This window comes from Ornithodoros turicata, chromosome 1, assembly GCF_037126465.1.
Source record: "Ornithodoros turicata isolate Travis chromosome 1, ASM3712646v1, whole genome shotgun sequence".
Lineage (NCBI taxonomy): Eukaryota > Metazoa > Arthropoda > Arachnida > Ixodida > Argasidae > Ornithodoros > Ornithodoros turicata.
The window spans coordinates 26,558,492-26,576,693 of NC_088201.1; the positions used below are offsets into that span (position 1 = coordinate 26,558,492).

Below are 18,202 nucleotides of genomic sequence, written 5' to 3' on the forward strand. Positions count from 1 at the left end.
CTTTAATATTCTTTTCACGATTTTCATAACTTCTTTTCCCCATTACATTTAGTCCGAATGCCAGATTCCAATTAGGATGACGACAGCAGTTTGATAAAAGGTTCATCGACATATAATCTCATGGCCGCCCTAATATACAGGGTGTCCCAGAAAACGTGTCATTGAATTATAATAAAAAAACTACACCACCTAGAGTCATGCGGTCAACGGCATTTGCTCTTACTGGATTTTTGCCACCTCCTGATGTGCATGTCACGTAACCCAAGTTTAATAATGTAAATTTTTGCGAGCTTAAGTCTGAAATTTGCCAAGTAAAGGCCACTTTTTTACCCCACCAATGTGAAGAGCGTGTCTCATTTACTCAGATTAATGATAATTGACAGGGATATTCAGGGGCTATCCCATCGAAAAAAATAGCCGAACATCATGCTTTACGTAGCTCCCACAGGATAGCGCAAAGTGAAATTTTCAGCGCAATCTTTGTCGGTCCGACGAAAGGAGGTTGGAAACCCAGCCCACCGCGGCATCGCAGCAAGAGATAACACAATCACGACTTATCACGTCCGACTTTCGTTGGGATAATGCTTGCCCTCTCCCAATTTTAGAAATTGTCACTTTTTCTACTATCACTCTGTGGGCTGGCTTTGGAACCTCCTTTCGTCGGACTGTGAGCGATTGCGCTCAAAAATCCATCGCGCGTTATGGTCCGGTGCTCGGAAAAGCATGATGTTAGGCTATTTTTTTCGATGGGATAGCTCATGGATATCACTGTCAATTGTCATGAATTTGAGTGAATTCTGCTCGCTCTCCATATTGGTGGGGTAAAAAAGTGACCTTCACTTAGCAAATTTACGAGTTCAGTTTGCAAATATTTACATAATTAAACTTGATACATGACAATCACATGAGGAGGTGGCAAAATCCTAATAAGAACAAATGCCGTTAACAGCATATTTCTAGGTGGCCTAGTTTTTTTTTTATTATAATTCAATGACACGTTTTCTGGGACACCCTGTATACTGGGACGCGGTAGGACGCCTTATCTGCAGTGTACCGATAAAGATATGGATCATAAGAGAGATTGATAGACTTTTGTACGGTCACTACATTATCGCCATTCTGTAACTGGGTTCCCAATAGACGACCCGCACCCCTACGTCATTGATTACGTAACGCCGCCGCGCCAAGCATGCTGGTGGGCACTATCAGCTTTATCAGCCTATCAGCCGAGGCGTTTTTCCCACTTCTTGCCTACCACAGCAAAATATAACCTCGAACCGGTCTTCTCATGACGTCACGTGTTTCTAAACAGAGGGAACGCCTCGGCCAGGTGGCGTGCAAGTTCACTGCGTACAGCGCCACTCGCGGTGGCGGAGTAATTACCGTCTCGCGCCAGCCAGGCCATAGGCGCAGCTGTTTCTAGCGAGAGCAAGTGAACGGCTACTTCTGCGTTGTGCCGCCGTGCTTTCCTAGCTATGGCAATGTTGCGTCTATTTTGTGGATTCGGCAAGGTGGAGAACGTGGAAGCATACTTCACAGGAGCGTTATTTTTGAAGATGGTGCACGATGTTTGGTAGAATATCTAGAGCTGTGTACTGGACAGGTATCACTAAGGAATCAACATTGCTACTACACTCAAATCCAAGTCCAGTTATATGTTCTCAACCTGTCCAGGGGTGTTTTGTTTGTGTACAGTCCGAAGGAGACACAGACTGTGGTAGTCACTCGGGATGACTCGTTTCTTTCAGAATTAATCCCAAAGCTAGAGTATTTTTACTTTACATATCTCCTCAATGAGCTCAGTGAGACCGAATAAACTTGTGGCTTATATTATCTGAATATCAACATTTGCTTTATTCTGTAGCAATGTTCTAACAACTGAATAAATGATGCTCAAATGGAAGCCAAAGGTGCGTTACTGACTTCAGTGGTTAAAAGGAAAGTGCCAACACTGTTGTTTCAAAGCCCCACTGAAATTACGTTCCATAGGGTTTAGAGACATATCCACTGCCCTGGGATACATTTTTTGGACTGGAGTGCACGAGTTGATGATAGGACGCTGAGGACTTGTCCTCGCTACAAAAGCTATGCCGCTCCGGGGTTTTCACTGTCAGAACGAAAGACAGGAAGTCACCCGTGTGGATGAAGTTTGGTGACAGCTTTTTTTGTTGGCCCTTTTCTTTTCTTTCTGTGGTCGTAATACCCTCTACTACAAAAAAATATTTTCTCCTGTATACGAAAAAACACCCTCGAGATTTTTTAGTATGTTGTAGAGCAAGGCTCGTTCTATAAAACTGCGTTGGTTTCAGGCGTCTCTTCCGACCTCTTCATTGCGTGTTTTACGCTCGATTGTGGCGAATTTTGGAAAAATCGCATACTTCCTCTTTTTTTCCTGCAATGACTGTGAAAGTTACGTGTCTGGCGATTTTTCCTGTTGAAGTATTCCTTGGGGCCTTGGCAAGAAAAAAATATTCATTAAAATTTAATGGTTTGATTGTCCACAAAAAAATCGCGAAGTAGGAGGAAAATTGCGAAACTTCCGGCCTTTGTATCCCTGCACCGATTACAGCACGACAACCGGGATTTGGATGCTGTGTAGAGCATCGTTTCCTCTATCCGCAAAAGAAAACCACACAGTTCTAGGTGCTTTCTATGAGCCGCACCTGCCGTTCACGCCAGGCACGGTTTTCGCCAGCGCTGCGAACTTTACTCGTGTCTAGCACCTGCCACATTGAGATTTGGGAAGAAATGTTTCGTGGTGTGTCGTTTTGCACTATTAGCGACTGCTAAAAAAATTTTTCGTAAAAATTCGGGATCGTTTTGTGGGGGCCGAGCAGGTCAGCTGGATCATTTCGCGTGGAATCGCCCAGCAGCACACTCCGGCATACACGGGACGGTAGTTTCGCCTTCCGTCGACAGGGAAGAAATTGGCGCTGGCGTCGTTCCGCTAAACTCCAGGCGCGCGCCCCTACAACCGAGAATTCGGGGAGAAATCGGGCGCTATGATCTCTGTTTGATATGTCACCGGGGAATTTTCGGGTGAAACGAAAGGCATATGAAACAAGCCACTGCTGTGACACTGGGGCTAGAAACAATAATCTTTATATTTTTCTGCTCGGAACTGGGGCAGTGGATGACCGCGGTATTCAAACACTTGCCCGAGCTCCACAAAAGCACTGCAGGAGGGGATTATAAAAGGAGGACAAATAGGTTGTGACAAATAGCTCTCTTTGCTGATATTATGAGTCACCTTTCCGACGGTTTACAGAGAACGACAAGTTGAAGGACCGCAAGAATTTCGGGTAGATGTCGGGTTTTACCGGAATTCTTGAAAACGTGTTCGGGAGGAACTATCGTGAAAAATCGGGTTTAACCCGAAAACGAAGAACCCTACCTACTCTGCAATGAGCAGAAGACAGAACAGAAGCATTACACTGTTAAAACAGATGGTGGTGGTGGTCAAAGGGCTCGCCGTTGTCGGCTTCACAGAGGTGGGCTACGTCACGACTGACGCCCTGGGAGAATGCGCGTCCTGGGCCGACTTAGCTGCATTGAAGCTCGATCCTGCTCAGCGGTGCCCGTTTGTCTACGCCTGATCTGCATTGAGTTTGATGCGCATTGGCTCAATGCAGCTCGAAGGTGCCCGTGTGACAGGGGAGGGGTATAAAAAGGGAACTGTGCCGACATATGTCTGAAAGCGTCCGAGGAAAACCCAGGAGACATCAGGACAAAGACAAGATACTTTTCTTCGGGGTCTTCTGCGGGGCATCTACATCTGCGCTGCTGCAAGCAAGGAGCGTGTTATGTAGTCAATTCTGTATTCTGTCCACGCCCACTTCTGTACGGCCAAAAACGGCGAGCCGATCCTGCCATTACCCCCCCCCCCCCGTTTTCTGTCTATGTCGGCACAGCTCCCTTAGAAGTGGGCCCAGGATGCGCATTCCCCAGGGCGTTAGTCGTGACGTTGCCCAGCTCTGCGAGGCCGACAACGGCGAGCTCTTTCACCGCCACCACCACTACCACCACCACCTGTTTTCTTTCATACACATTGCACTTCAGTCTCATCAGTGTCATCTTGCCCTTACCTCACCTTGAACCCTTCACATTTCTTCTTCATTTTTTTATTCTTTTTGCTAAAGACGTGATGATGCTCACTCGCGTGCGGCCAACAACGGCAAGCTATTCCGGCATCACCCCCCCCCCTCCCCCTCTCCCGTTTTAAGACGACACCGACATGCAAATGGCCGTTCAGCTACTTGTTGAACTGCGCCACCCTGCACTCTTAAAAATGAACTTCACCGCATAGCACGCCCCTAGCCAACCATGATCTCGAATGATAGCGTAATCTGCCCTGATTTGTTGAAAACGGGAGGCATACGCCTTTTTTGTGACACTTACGCTGTTCATAATTGTCACAAAAAAGGCGCACGCCTCCCGTTTATAACAAATCAGGGCAGATAACGATATCATTCGACGTCATGGTTGGCTAGGAGCGTGCTATGCGGTGAAGTTCATTTCTAAGAGTGTGGGATACGGGACATCATGCATCATCCCATGATAGACCTCCCTCGAGCCATATACAGACCATGCTGCATAGGCTACGCACTGGATCTGCGTTCACAAACTCTCAACTATTCAAGATCGGCCCTATAGCGGCGACGCCGGCTGCGGCCACCGTCAACAACCTGAACAAATCGAGCACATCCTGCGAGAATGCCGAGCATATACTATTCTGCGCGCGAAGCCCACCTCCCTTAGTCCAGCTCTGGCACGCTAGCGGACATCCTCTACCCCCCCGGTGGTTCTTATGCCGAACGTTCCGCTAAAGCAAGAAACCTTGTTCTCTCTTTGCAGGAGGCGGGTCTTGCCCAACCACCCCTCTAGCCCTTTGCAGGCCCCGACGGACTCACGCACCCTCTACGCATCTCCAGCCGTCATCCTCCATCCTTTTTCTTTTTCTTGCTATAGACGTGAAGATCCGTGTGGCCAACAACGGCGAGCCGATTCAGACATACCCCCTGTTTTAAGACAAATGTTGGCACAGTTCGCTCTGAAGTTGGCCTACGACGCGCGGCCTGAGCGAGGCCGACTATAGGGCAAGCGGCTCTACCACCACCTGTTTTAACACTGTTACTTTACTGCCAGTGTGTATTTGGCAACCACCAAAAAGGAAACTTCACAGGATGATGCTCGTAGATGTCTTATCTACACTGTAAGGTTCGCTATCATCGACCGCCATTGCTGCACCTCCGTCTTCCCAGGTTGTCAGTTGAAACAGGGTTGTCGTCAGTAAATATCGATAGCGTATTGTGCCGCCACGGGGCGGCGATTATCGCGTGACCAACCTAATTATTTATCCAATTAAGTTGTTAGTTTCCTTTTCTATTAAGCATTGCTATTGGGAAATGTATTCTCGAGGCAGCGGCTAATTTTGTCTTATATGTATAAGCGGACGCAGATAATTTTAAGAGTTCTTGAGCGGGGCTCACCGTCTACTAGAATGTCCGAGACCCTACCATCCCCCCCTGTGAGTTCTTGATCCAAGTGCAAGCCCGTTTTGCTTTGTATATAGCGTATATTAAACTCCCGGACTTTTGGACACACAGACCATTCTTCTCTTGGAGCATAGGAGAAAATTTACCTCTACGGTTTCCTGATAGAGACATCCAGCAAGACCGAACCATCGGAAGGATACAGATGCCGTCAAAATTCCACTCTGTCCCCACACTGTGGATATTTCATAAAGAGGCCTTTCTATACCACAGCCCTGCTCCGCTTCTTAAATGACTCTAGCCTTGCGTCTGCCCCTTGACTGGACATTCTTGGAACTTTCCTTCGTGCCTGTACTGCACTGCACTGTGTGCCTGTTTTTCTTTCGTCTTTTCCTTTCCTTTATTTCATTTGTTTATTCTCAATTCCTTTCTTCATCCTTCTATTTGTTTATTTTTCAGTTTCTTTTTCGGAATAGCAAGTTGGCAATAGCCTGGCTGACATTTCCGTTTTATTTTTTATTCACTCTATTAGACATATCCCCCCCCCCCCTTTCTATATGTTTCGTAATCCTGCGCAGTTAGATAGCCTGATCAATTGTCATTTACGTGGAGTCAAGCTTACGTCATCAAGGACGTTGAGCCCATGCCTTCATCCCACAGTGTCAATAGGACGAGTCGGGACACGTGCAGCGGACGAACGTGACTGTCTTCATGGAGTTTCCACTGAGCATCACGTGGTGGCGACACAAAGCGACTGTCGACTGACTGCCGGATGGGTTTCTGTACCCACGTCTCCGAAAGGAAACGGCTCTGAAGGAAGGCAGAAAAAGGACGTGCACTTTTTCGTGGTTTATACGATACTACAAGTAAAGATAACGGAAGCCTTACGGAAAAGATCAACGTGTCTTGGCTTCCTATTTGCAATACAACCATTAGCATCATCTGAAACATATGGGGGAATGTCGTCTGAGTTATCTAAGATACAGTATAAGCTGTACGTCATGTATCTGACAGCGATGGGGTCGGATATCTGCGTGCAGTGGAGAGGAAGTTCCGGGGGTTTCAACCCCCCTCCCCCGTTCCGAAATCGTACATTTGGTAGTGCATTTGGGAGAAGGAATAAGTAGCTGAGAAATAAATAAATAATAATAATAATATGAATGATAATAAACATTTATATATATTATATAATATAATTATCTACGCATAATTATATAATAAAACAGCAATAAGTAGCGTAGTCACAAAAATATATTGGGAAGCGTTCTAAGGGAACTCTATATGTAGGAGAGGGTGTGGCCCTCGCTTACTCTCTCCCAAGTGCACTACCAAAGATACGATTTCGGGGGTTGCCCCCTCCCCCCACTGAACACAGATATCCGACCCCATCGCTGTCAGATACATGTGGTACAGCTTGGAATATGCCTCAGAAAACTATACGTTGAAAGGTGAACGTTGAATGCTCCTGGTGTTGTAAGAGCAAACTTGAGTGGAGAGTTTCATCGCCAGGGGGCGATATGGTGTTCTAACGATTTACAGCAATTCCTATAGGAAGAGGTATGTCGTGGAACTCATAAATCTCCAACGACATGAGCATGATCCGTGAGTGGTGTTATTAACGTTGACGAATTGTATGCGCTACAAAATTACAGGGACTGCAGAGACGCCCAGACGGTCGAATCGAGGAACATTACTGTGCCTTCACTAAAAGTCACACGTTTCGCAGTGTCACACGTTTGAGTGAAAAAGTCACAAGTCACACGTTTTGAGTGAAAAAGTAATCTAAACCAGCAGCAGGTCACGCGGACTGGTGAGATCTCCCTAAAGCGAGCTTCCCTGCGAGGAAGTGGCATCGTGCGGAGAAGATGTCTTGCACTTGTTTGAGCTCAGGACGCTAAAGATTCACGATATCTATGTTTTCTTTTTTCTTTCTTTTTTCAAGAAGCACGAGACAAAGCGTAAATAATTCCGTTTTGCGTAGTTTTCTATTTCGAATAAGTGGCTTTACGCGCCCCATATGTAGAGTGATGTGCTGCACAAAGGAAGATTACGTTGAAAATCGCTGTAGTAGTCAAATGCCGTACAGAAATTTTCGAACCTTCACACATCCCTAAATTGCATCACGGGAATTGTTTTAGTTCCACGTCGCACTTTTTCGTAGGAATTTTCTCGTAAACTGTTCTAACACCAGGAGCACTATTCTGTGTTCTAGTGTCATCTGCCAACGAGAAGTTATCCGAAGCATAGACTGTGTAAGCTGTGTACCACTTCTGCTGATGGGAAGCGTAGCCTTGCAGGGGCCTAGTTTTCGCGCCGTTGGTCGACTCTGCTCTGTTTGCGATATCCCCGGCACGGAGTGAGTCTGACTACGTTTGTGTGCGGACTTTTCTGAGTGAAGTGGCTCGGTAGTCTCCTGTCCAATGTCGCGTCTTTCTTCAGCTTTGCCGAGAACAGTAAGCGTTTTTGCGAGGCAACTTCTCATTCTTTTTGAGCATCCGTTTCACCGGCCAACCATTGTTCCGCGTATTTACTACACATGAGGCGCCGGAATATCTGAGATGAAATTTATGCATATGTAAGTGGCATAGCGCCAAACAAAAACACACGAAGCTCATCTTTTTCACCGAACCTCCCTGTCTCTCCCCTCAAAAAACAACAACAAGAAAAACAAATAAAAACATAATAAAAATGAAAGAAAGTATCTTAGGAGCAACTTAAGAAATGAGTACAAGTTGCCTCCAAGAAGTGTTGAAGTTGATAGTCAATACTGCCTTTAAAAGTATTTGCAAGTTACTCCCAAAGATATTTAGGACAGAGTAGTCACAGAGCGCAAAACAGCGTCACACTCGACAACGGCGCATATAGTACATATTTCGAATATAAATCGGATATTCTTTTGCTCGTAGCCGACTGGAAAACATCGTCATTCAATATAGCTTCCTGCGCACGGTTATTTGGAAATAGTTTTAGATTTATATAACCACCTTTCCCTTGCCATGTTTGTTCGAAAAATATTTTTTTTTTTTTGCAGTACACCCGTAATGGTAAATTCCACGTTTGTCCGCGGGGAACAGTGACAGGTGTAGGACTCACGGACAGTTCCGGTTATAGGCTGTCCTTCCTAACCAATTCGCACGAAATGTACAATGCGCTATGTTTGTTGTGCTGCATACATTTTTTTATAAATATTTTTTTTTAATGCGCAGCGTTCAATAACATGTTCTCTCACTATACGCATTCGAATCCGGTGCCTGTGACGCACCAATCTAATTCAATCTGGACCGAGCTAATTTTATTTGATTTTCAACACTTCAGGAACAATGGATTCAATGGCGTTCCGGGTGTCTCACTCGGCGACCACCCAGCTCATACCAAGAAAACTCATACCGGAACAACTCCTATCGGGACAACTCATACAGAGACAGCTCATACCAAGGAATAATTCATACCGCGCTCAACTTGTACCAATCTGAACTCATTCCAGTTCAAGTCGCGCCAGGAAAGGTAAGGGGAGAAAAAAATGTCACAGAGTGCGACTTATACCATTGTCACACGGGCACTCTTAACCTCGGTCACGCTTAACCGCGTTACCCGACAAAACCGCGGTTATAGTGAACCACGGTTTGTTGTTGTCACACGGCAGTTTGTGACATGTTAGCAGTGACCACGTGATTGCAACACAAGCACCAGGTATATTTTGATTACGCTGTATATCGTGAAAAGAAAAGGGCATAATAGTAATTAAAAAGCTTAACAATCCTTAAATATACGGTACGCACATGATTATTTGCGGGAAATGTCACATGGCAGCGCTAAGCGCGGTTAAGGCAACCATCCATATCCTCGGTTACCTCGCGAAACCGAGGTAGCCGAGCTCGGTTACCCATAACCGCGGTTAGTGGCGTAACCTCCGTTTGGTCGGCCGTGTGACTGCGGCAAACCGCGACTACGCCAACCGTGGTTAGCGCTGCCCGTGTAACAAGGGTATTATACACTGAAGGAAATCATCCACGGGTTTGCGAATGTGTCTATTATCAGTAACTTTGTAGCAGTTGGTATTACGTGTCCGCCTACTGACCCCAAGGCTGTGGGTTCCATCCCGCTGATAACGCCAGCAATCTGGTGGTACGGTACATGTTGTTCAGACGCGTCGTCCTCCGTGTATGCTAGTATTTCAGCGCGCGTTACAGGCAGACACACACACACACATACAAAAAGAAGAAGGGAAAAAAAGCTCCGGTAGACAATAATCCAAAGACCGACTACTGCACTGTGGCGTCGCTGATGCATGAGTCATGATTGTAGTTCTCTCGCGACGTAAAGTCACGAATGACCTTTTTTTTTTTAAAGCGCGACTCTATAGACAGAGTTTCGCCACATAACACTCTGAAGGCCAACCATTGCAGATAATGATACCATTACCACTCCTGATTTGTGGAAGACGCAGGGCGTACGTCTTTTTGTGACAGCTTGGGACAAAAGTTTACGGAACATGGCACTAGTGTGGTTCTTCGTTGGAGCGGCGCTCTACTAGATATCACAAAGAGATCGAATAAGAAACAGGTGACCGGTTATTCTATCCATCTCTTGGTATATGTGCGCCCTCCTGTTTACTGCGAGGGTGTCGCTCCAATGGAGAAATGCGACTCCCCAGTGTTCAGTAAACTTTTGTCCCAAGCTGCGACAATTAACGTAACTGCACCAGTGCCACAAAAAAGGCGAACGCCTCCCGTTTTCAACAAATCAGGGGAGAGGACGAGGTCATTCGGGATTATAGTTGGCGTGTTGTGCGGTGAAGTTCTGTTTTTATCAGTGGCGAAGCCAGAGGGGGGTCCACCCCCCACCCCCCGAAATCGTACCTTTGGTAGTGTATTTGGGAGAGGGAAACAACACTCTAAAAACAGAACTTCACCGCATAGCACGCTGTGCGCCAACCATTGTCATGATTGGTAGGGGGGGGGGTATATGTTTATTCACACAAAGGAGATGTCAGCCAGGCAATGATTGGTAGTGTTATCGCTCCAGATTCGAAGAGAGAGTGGGGCGGACGCCGTTTTTGTGTCAATTATCATACATCCAAATTGACACAAAAAGGCGTACGCGGGTGGGTTGGGGTGTAGGGGGAAGGTGCGGTCAGCCTGCTCTGGAGTGGCGGCTCGGTGTACCCACTACTCAGTGGAAGAGAAGAAGGGAGGGTGAAAGAGGGAGGGTAGAGATGGTGACACAGGAGATGGAGCGGTGTGCTAACCATCTTGCTCTGGGATTTGGGTAGTCCAAGTGAACAACTACCCACCATAGACAAGATGCGAGAATCCCTCAGTAGTCTTCATTGGGATGCTCCCTGTACCACGGCAACCACCAGGATTATTGGCGAAAAACAACAACAACAACAACTTTATTAGGAGATGATGAATGGGAAGTTTCATCGAAAGGGGCCATACTCTACCCCATTGCTGGTGGTGACGCGGGGATGAAATAATGAGCCCCTTCACAATAAGGATCGAAGTCCTATGGTATCCAGAAAGGTGAAGAGAGCTTTGAGGGCAGAGCGTTATGGTGGGCTGGATGTGGCCAGGGACCAAGCAGTTTTGTGAGATAGGGGGCGAGAGTCTAGCTCGTTAAGGGATCCGGAGAGTACGGATCGGGAAGGTTGGTAGTGTGGGCAATGGAGAAGAATATGCTCTAGATCTTCTACAGCACCGCGGTGACTGCACTGGGGAGAGTCAACTTGCCTCAAGCGGTAACGCCACCGCGCTGTAAAAGCCCCATCGAGGCGCATTCGATGAACTTATGCGGCATCTTGACGAGAGGTATGTCGAAGCATGCGGAAAGCGAGCGCTGGATCAACTCTGCTCAGCATGGCTGGGGGGAGAATGTCAGCGGTCCATTGGCGGGAAGCCAGAGGAGTCACGAGGCGTCGAAGTACGGAACGACGATCTCCTCTCAGCAGCGCAATACGCGTCCGTCTCCGAGACGAGAGAGCTGCTTCTGCGGCGCTGTCGGCCTGTTCGTTCCCTTCGACACCGCTATGGGCTGGAACCCATTGGAGAACAAGCCTGTGCCCTGCTCCGTAGACAAGGTTGTAAGCCATTAACACATCCAACACCAACGGTGCGGAGGAGCCTCGGATGCCAGAATTTTCAATTGCTTGCAGCGCAGATGTAGAGTCAGTGAACAGGACCCATTCCCGCGGGGTAAAATCAACGATGTGCTGCAGAAAGAAAAGGATGGCATAGAGTTCCGCAGCTGTGGATGAAGTTTCATGCGAAAGGCGACGTCCTTGCACTACGCTTTCGGGCGGGATGACGAATGCCGAGGCGGTCTTGCCATTTCGAGATGCGCCAACGGTGTATGCTGCGGCAGAGGTAGAAAACTTCGCGTCTACCAGAACATAAAAATGGGCTAGAAGGACTTGAGGGGGAACCTGATCTCTTCGTTCCTGGAGGTCCGGAAGACGTACGAAGGTGGGTGGCACAGGCAGAGACCAGGGGGTGTCCAGCGGTGTGATGTCCTTGGCTATGAAGCCAGTGAGAGCATGGCGTGTCCTCTGCGCTATGCGATGGAAATCACTTTCAGGACAGTATCGAATTTTCCTGAGGAGTGGGTGACGGGGAATGTGTGTATGCAAACGTAGAAAGTGTCGAACCGTTTCACGCTCACGGAGAACCTCCACAAGGAGTTCACCGGCTTCAGCCAGGACTTGCCGTGTTTCAGCCATTCTTGGAACGCAAAGGCAGCGACGAAGGCTTCGGGCAAAGAGCGTACTAAGGGTATTTAATGATGTTCTGGAAATCCTGTGCAAGATTGGTGTAATATGTCCAACCGTGACTCTCCACGTTTATTCCGTTCTCTTTCTCCTCTACCCTCTTCTTCCTCGCTTATGTCTCCGGTACCCTACATAGGCCGGGGGGTCTGATGTCCATCCCTCCTGGGATGGTATTTGTACACGTTTCTAATGGCAGCCAGTTGAAACCGGTGTGCTTCGTCCAGATAACCGACAGTTTTCAATATGCCTTGTTTTGTGGCTGTTTGCACCCCAAAGAACGGCCCGAGAAGTGAGGTCGGTGCACCAGGTAGGCCTTTACGGACTAGGATTTGATCACCGACGTGAATGTCTGGGATGTTAGGACTGTGTCGTCGGTCAAAGTACTTCCTGACAGATGTCCTGTATTTTTCTTCTTGTTGACGACTCTTCCGTTCCTCCTTGAGACTGATATTATGAACAATTCCTACTGTGTATTGGCATCGAGGCGGAAGACCAGTCACAAGGACTGACTCCCATATAACTATCTCAACAAGCTAGGACTAAAACTAGAACTAGTGCAATGCCAACTCCTGCTTGTGAAATCACGTCACAATTCCTAAGTCGTGGTCTGCTTTCAGGAATGGTGGCGGACCATGCTGGGCGAAGTATGGAGAACATCCGATAGCGCTGTTATGCGATCGATTGTGATGGTGTGTTGCGGCCTCTAGGCAAGAACGCCATCCGCCTGGGAAGTTATGATAGATATGTATGTACTGTTTGATGTCCCTTATGGCCCTTTCGGCCATACCATTTGCCGCAGGATGGTAAGGTGCCGTGAACTTGATACGTATGTCCTTTTCCTGAGCCCATGCTTGCATTCGCTTGCTCGTGAAACCGGGACCGTTGTCACAGATAATCACTCTTGTAGACGCAAAGATGTCCCTTTGGAGTAGTTTAATAACACTGCTGGTGTCTTCTCCTCCAGGTCGTGTGCATACCATCCTTGTGGCGTCGTCGATGGCTAGTAAGAAGGACTGGGTGCGTTTGACACCTTCTGACTTCTTTCGCAGCTCCGCGAAGTCCAGATGAACAATTTCGAATGGCGTGGAAGAGTGGCTGGGCAGAACCATGATGTCACTTCTCTGGCGGTATTTGACTTTGTGTGTTTGACAGACCTCGCAGGACCGAATGTAGTTTTTCACGTCCTGTTTCATCTTCGGCCACGTGAAACGTTGACACAATTTCCTATATGTGCGCGACACGCCGTCATGTCCTCTCGATTCAGGGCTGTCGTGGTACATTAACAGAATTTTTGACCTCATTGTTTCCGGCACGGCATAACGACCATTTGCGTCTTGTCTGTTCTGTTCCTTCCCACATTAATGGATCTTCAAGTGATGCCGCGACAAGCCCGTCGAGTGCGAGCCTTGACAAGGCGTCTGCGTCAGTAAGGCTGTTTCCTTCTTTATAGTGAATCTTGATGTCGTAGTGCTGTAGCTCTAACGTCCATCGTGCCAGTCGCCCTTTGAGTTCAGCACAAGTGAGAATACTTTCTATTGGCTTGTGATCGGTAAAAAGTTTAAACGGTCGTCCCTCTAGGTATGTGCAGAAGTATCTGACCACCCGTAAGACCGCCAATAGCTCCTTCTCTGTGGTGCAGTAGTTGATCTCGGTGTCGCTGAACGTGTACGAGTAATAACCTATAACGGCTAGCTGCTGCTGCGGTGGTTTCGACTCATCACGTTGATATAACACGGCACCCGTTCCGTACTGGGAGGCATCAGTGTGGAGTTCGAATGGTAAACTGAAGTCGGAAATCGTGAGTACTGGATTGGAAGATATTGTGTTTACCATGTCAAATTAAGCCAGTTCACACTCGGGCGTCCATAGGAACGCTGCTCCCTTACGCAGTAAAGATGTAAGGCATTTTGTCCTCTTCGCATAATCCTTAATAAATGCACGGAAGTGGCCTGTAAGATCAAGGAACACTCTTAAGGAATGAACGTCCCGAGGTTTTTGAAGACTGTGAATCTTTTTGACAGACTCCTCTTTTGTAGTCTTGGTTTTCCCGTCAAACATGCGGCCCAGAAACACCACGTTCCGCTTGAAGAAAACACTCTTTTTCAGATTTATCTTCAGCTTGCCCTCCCTCAAGGCATCCAGAACTTGAGTGACATGCAATGAATGATCTTCGTCGTTCTTAGAATATATGATTATATCGTCAATGTAGACATGCACAAACTTTCCATTGTACGGTTCCAAGATCGTAAGTTTCTGGAACCAGGATGATGAATTCTTCCATCCGAATGGTAGTCTATTGTACTCGTAGAGATTAAATGACGTTGTGAAAGCGGTGTACTTCTTGGTGTCCTCTGTTAATGGGATTTGCCAGAAACCTTTGCAGAGGTCTATTGTAGAGAACACGTGGCTGCCACCTGTGTCATTGATGATCTCGTCGACGTTTGGTATTGGAAATGGAATGATCTCTGTCTGTTTGTTGATGAGTCGAAAGTCAGTGCACAGCCTAAACGATCCGTCAGCCTTAGGTGCAATAGTTATAGGCGAGGCAAACGTTGACGTTGACGGTCGTATGATACCTGCGTCAAGCATGGCCTGCAGCTCATTTTTGAGCCATTCTTTCTTTTCGCGCGTCATGTTGTATGCTTTTCTCCTGACCACCGTTGTGTCTGTCAATTCAAAGGGGACCTGAATTGCAGAAGTGGGTGAAGGATATCCGGACACTGATATAAGCTCCGGATAGTGCTTAGCGACGTCACCATGGTCATGTATTTCTACAGATGTGCCGGAATATGCCGACACCGTCCGAGGTGGGAGATCTTGGTCTGCCACTGATATGGTATCATCCCAATATATGTTTAGTCGCAACCGTTTCATGTCCGGACGCGAGAGTGGGAGATCGTACGGAACATTCTCAATTACCAAGGCATGCGTTGTGACGATATTTTCGGCGTACTTCAAAGTAACCCAAGCCCAGTCTTTGAAGACGTTAGCCGCACCATCAAACGCAACGACTCGCACACATTTGCCAAGCTTAATTAGTTCATGTGATATGAATCCGCCATTGACAAATGTTATCGAGGATCCGCTGTCCACCAGGGCGTTGACTACGACGTCATTGACGCGCATTTTGACGTATAGCAACTTGGTGTTGCAGAGATACACGGTTTCGTTTGGGATCTCAGGGCAGAAACCGTCGCCCTCATTTATTAGTTTTTTCGTTCCTCATCGTTACAGTGGACTTCATCTCCAGCTGTTCCTGCGGTCCTGGATCGCCAGTTGTGGTGTCGAGAGGCTCCAGGGCTCTGGAAATGAGCTGGGCGATCGTTTGCGGTCGTCGTCCCTTTTTCAACAGAAGCACCCGATCTCCCACTGTTTGCTCCTATATCTCGCAAGCACTGTAAGAGTTCTTCACACTGCTTCGGTCCTCGTATCTGAATCATCTGTCGCAAGTCGTTCGGGAGGCCATGAAGCGTGAGAGCGATAAACGCCTTTTCGGGAAGCTGTGCTTCAGCTAGTCGCAAGAGACGAACCTTTTGGAAGTAGTACTCGACGAGTGATCCGCTGCTGTACTTGAAGTCAATTGCGTCAGTCCACCTTTCTACGACATTTTCGGAGAACGAAGACACAAAGCTGTCCCTGCATGAAGACCAAGTCCCCTTCTCTTGTTGCAGTATGCGAAATTCATACCATTTCTTCGCTGTCCCAGACAAAAAATATCCGATATTGTCTATTTTCTGTTCATCGGTTGCCCATCCATTGTCGCCCAGCATCGTCGCAGGCATGCTCATATGCTGACAGCCAATGGACAGCACTTTCGGAGTTACCATCAAACAGACTTGGTTGGATGGTAGTCCTGTACGAATGTCCTCCTCGGCTCAACGATGACACCAGATCCAGGAGTATTTTTTGCTGTTGTGCCATGTGCGTTTGTTGATCCCGAAGAAGTTTAAGAACAGATGTGTCGTCAGAAGAGCTCACATCTGTTGTCTCCGCAGGTCGTCGTGTCGTTGTGGGATGCCGAATCCTCTTTTTCGAAGTCACCCATCTTCATATTTACCTTGATCGTTTCCTTAGAGAGCAGAGTAGCGACATCGGTCTTGGCTTTCTCTGCTATGAAGTTCACCAGGTCCCGGATGTCCTCATGGTGGGACAGATCAAAGGTCTCGTCGTCGTCCACCCAGCATTTCTCGACGGATGGGGACTCTACAGTCCCTCGAAGCGTCAATTGTACCCACATACTTCAAGAAAGTCCTATTGCGGCTGCGCCAATGTAATATGTCCAGTCTTTCCAACCGTGACTCTCCACGTTTATTCCGTTCTCTTTCTCCTCTACCCTCTTCTTCCTCGCTTATGTCTCCGGTACCCTACAATTGGAAGGCTGTAAAGCACAGTCGCCCTCACCAAAGCCGCGTGAACGGCTAGAAGGAAGCGCTGATCACAGCCCCATCCTGAGCCAGATACATGTCGAATTGCAGGAAGCCATCGCTGCACTTTGGTTTCAAGGTGCCTAATGTGGCGAGTCTAGCGCAGGTCCGAGTCCATGACCACACCAAGGAAGCGATGGGAACGTACAGGATCGAGCTTTTTTGCACCAACCCAAAGAAGGAAATTTCTCATAGCCTTGCGGGTGAAAGGGAGCTCGACGCACTTTTCGGGCGAAAGGTCCATCCCAAGTCGCGTGATGTACAGATGGACATTATTTAAGGCTAGCTGCAAACGGCGCTGAATGGCTGGTCGTGATTTGCCTACTGTCCAAAGGGCAACGTCATCGGCATAAACAGAGAATGCTACTTTGCGAGGAATTATCGATTTCAGGTCTGCCATTACTACATTGAAGAGTGTAGGACTTAGAATGCTTCCTTGGCGTACGCCTTGATGAACAGGACGCGTAGGGCTTTGCCCGTGGGATGTGCGGACAGCGACAGTCCGGTTCGTAAGCAAATCGTGGAGCCAGCTGAAGAGTCGACCAGATACTCCAAAAAAGCGCAAGGCGTGCAGCACACAAATGTGCGAGACGGTATTATATAGGCGCGCTTGATGTCGAGGAAAACTGATACAACGATCCGCCGATGTGCACGAGCATGTTGGACTGTAGAAACGAGGTCGATTATTGGCGAAGTTACCTCAGTTACCTCTTCTTGGAATCAAAAGTGATCATTCGCGGCAGTGGTTGGCGTATAGAGCGTGCTATACGGTTTACTTCTGTTTTTAGAGTGAACGATGAAATCCTCCTTCCCCATCTAAATTCTCCGTAGAACCCGTCCCGAATTTTTTTTTTTTTTTTGCTACGCCACTGGTTTCTATAGAGTGTACGACGCTACAGAGCGCGCTATACATAACGGGCTCACGTATAACGTCACTGGGAGCGACAGCATGTTGTCGGCGGGAGGAAACGACGAAACTGCGTAAACAACATACGCGCTTTTGTCTGGGGGTGAACGCTCACACAGAGGAAGAGCGCTTAATATGGATTGGGATCCACACACGGAACTGCGAGCACTCAGCCGTGCCAGCTACACAACCTGAGTCATTGAAGCGCTACACATTGTGCGTCACCTGTCGTACAAAATCCGGCATGCAAATGTATCACGTCACCCAGTGTAACTGTTATTCGAGTAACGTGAGTAGTGAGCAAATAACTTGCATCAGGTCCTGGAGGTACACCCAACATTCAACGTACACGCTTAAAGATATACTTCACCGCATAGCACGCTCCTAGCCAACCATCGTCTCAAATGATATCGTTATCTGCCCTGATTTGTTGAAAACGCGAGGCGTACGCCTTTTTTGTGACAATTATGTGTCACAAAAAAGGTGTACGCCTCCCGATTTCAACAAATCAGGGCAGATAACGATATCATTCGAGATTATGGTTGGCTAGGAGCGCGCTATTCGGTGAAGTTCATTTTTAAGAGCCTGCTGTGGCCACTGTCAACAACCCGAA

The 18,202-nt window shown here is 47.6% G+C and overlaps 1 protein-coding gene across 1 annotated transcript in view; it reads right to left on the reverse strand.

The window, feature by feature from the left end:
• Positions 1 to 18,202, reverse strand: part of LOC135377716 (ataxin-1-like) — a 142,469-nt gene that overhangs the window by 119,450 nt on the left and 4,817 nt on the right. The gene's annotated exons all lie outside the window — the stretch shown is intronic.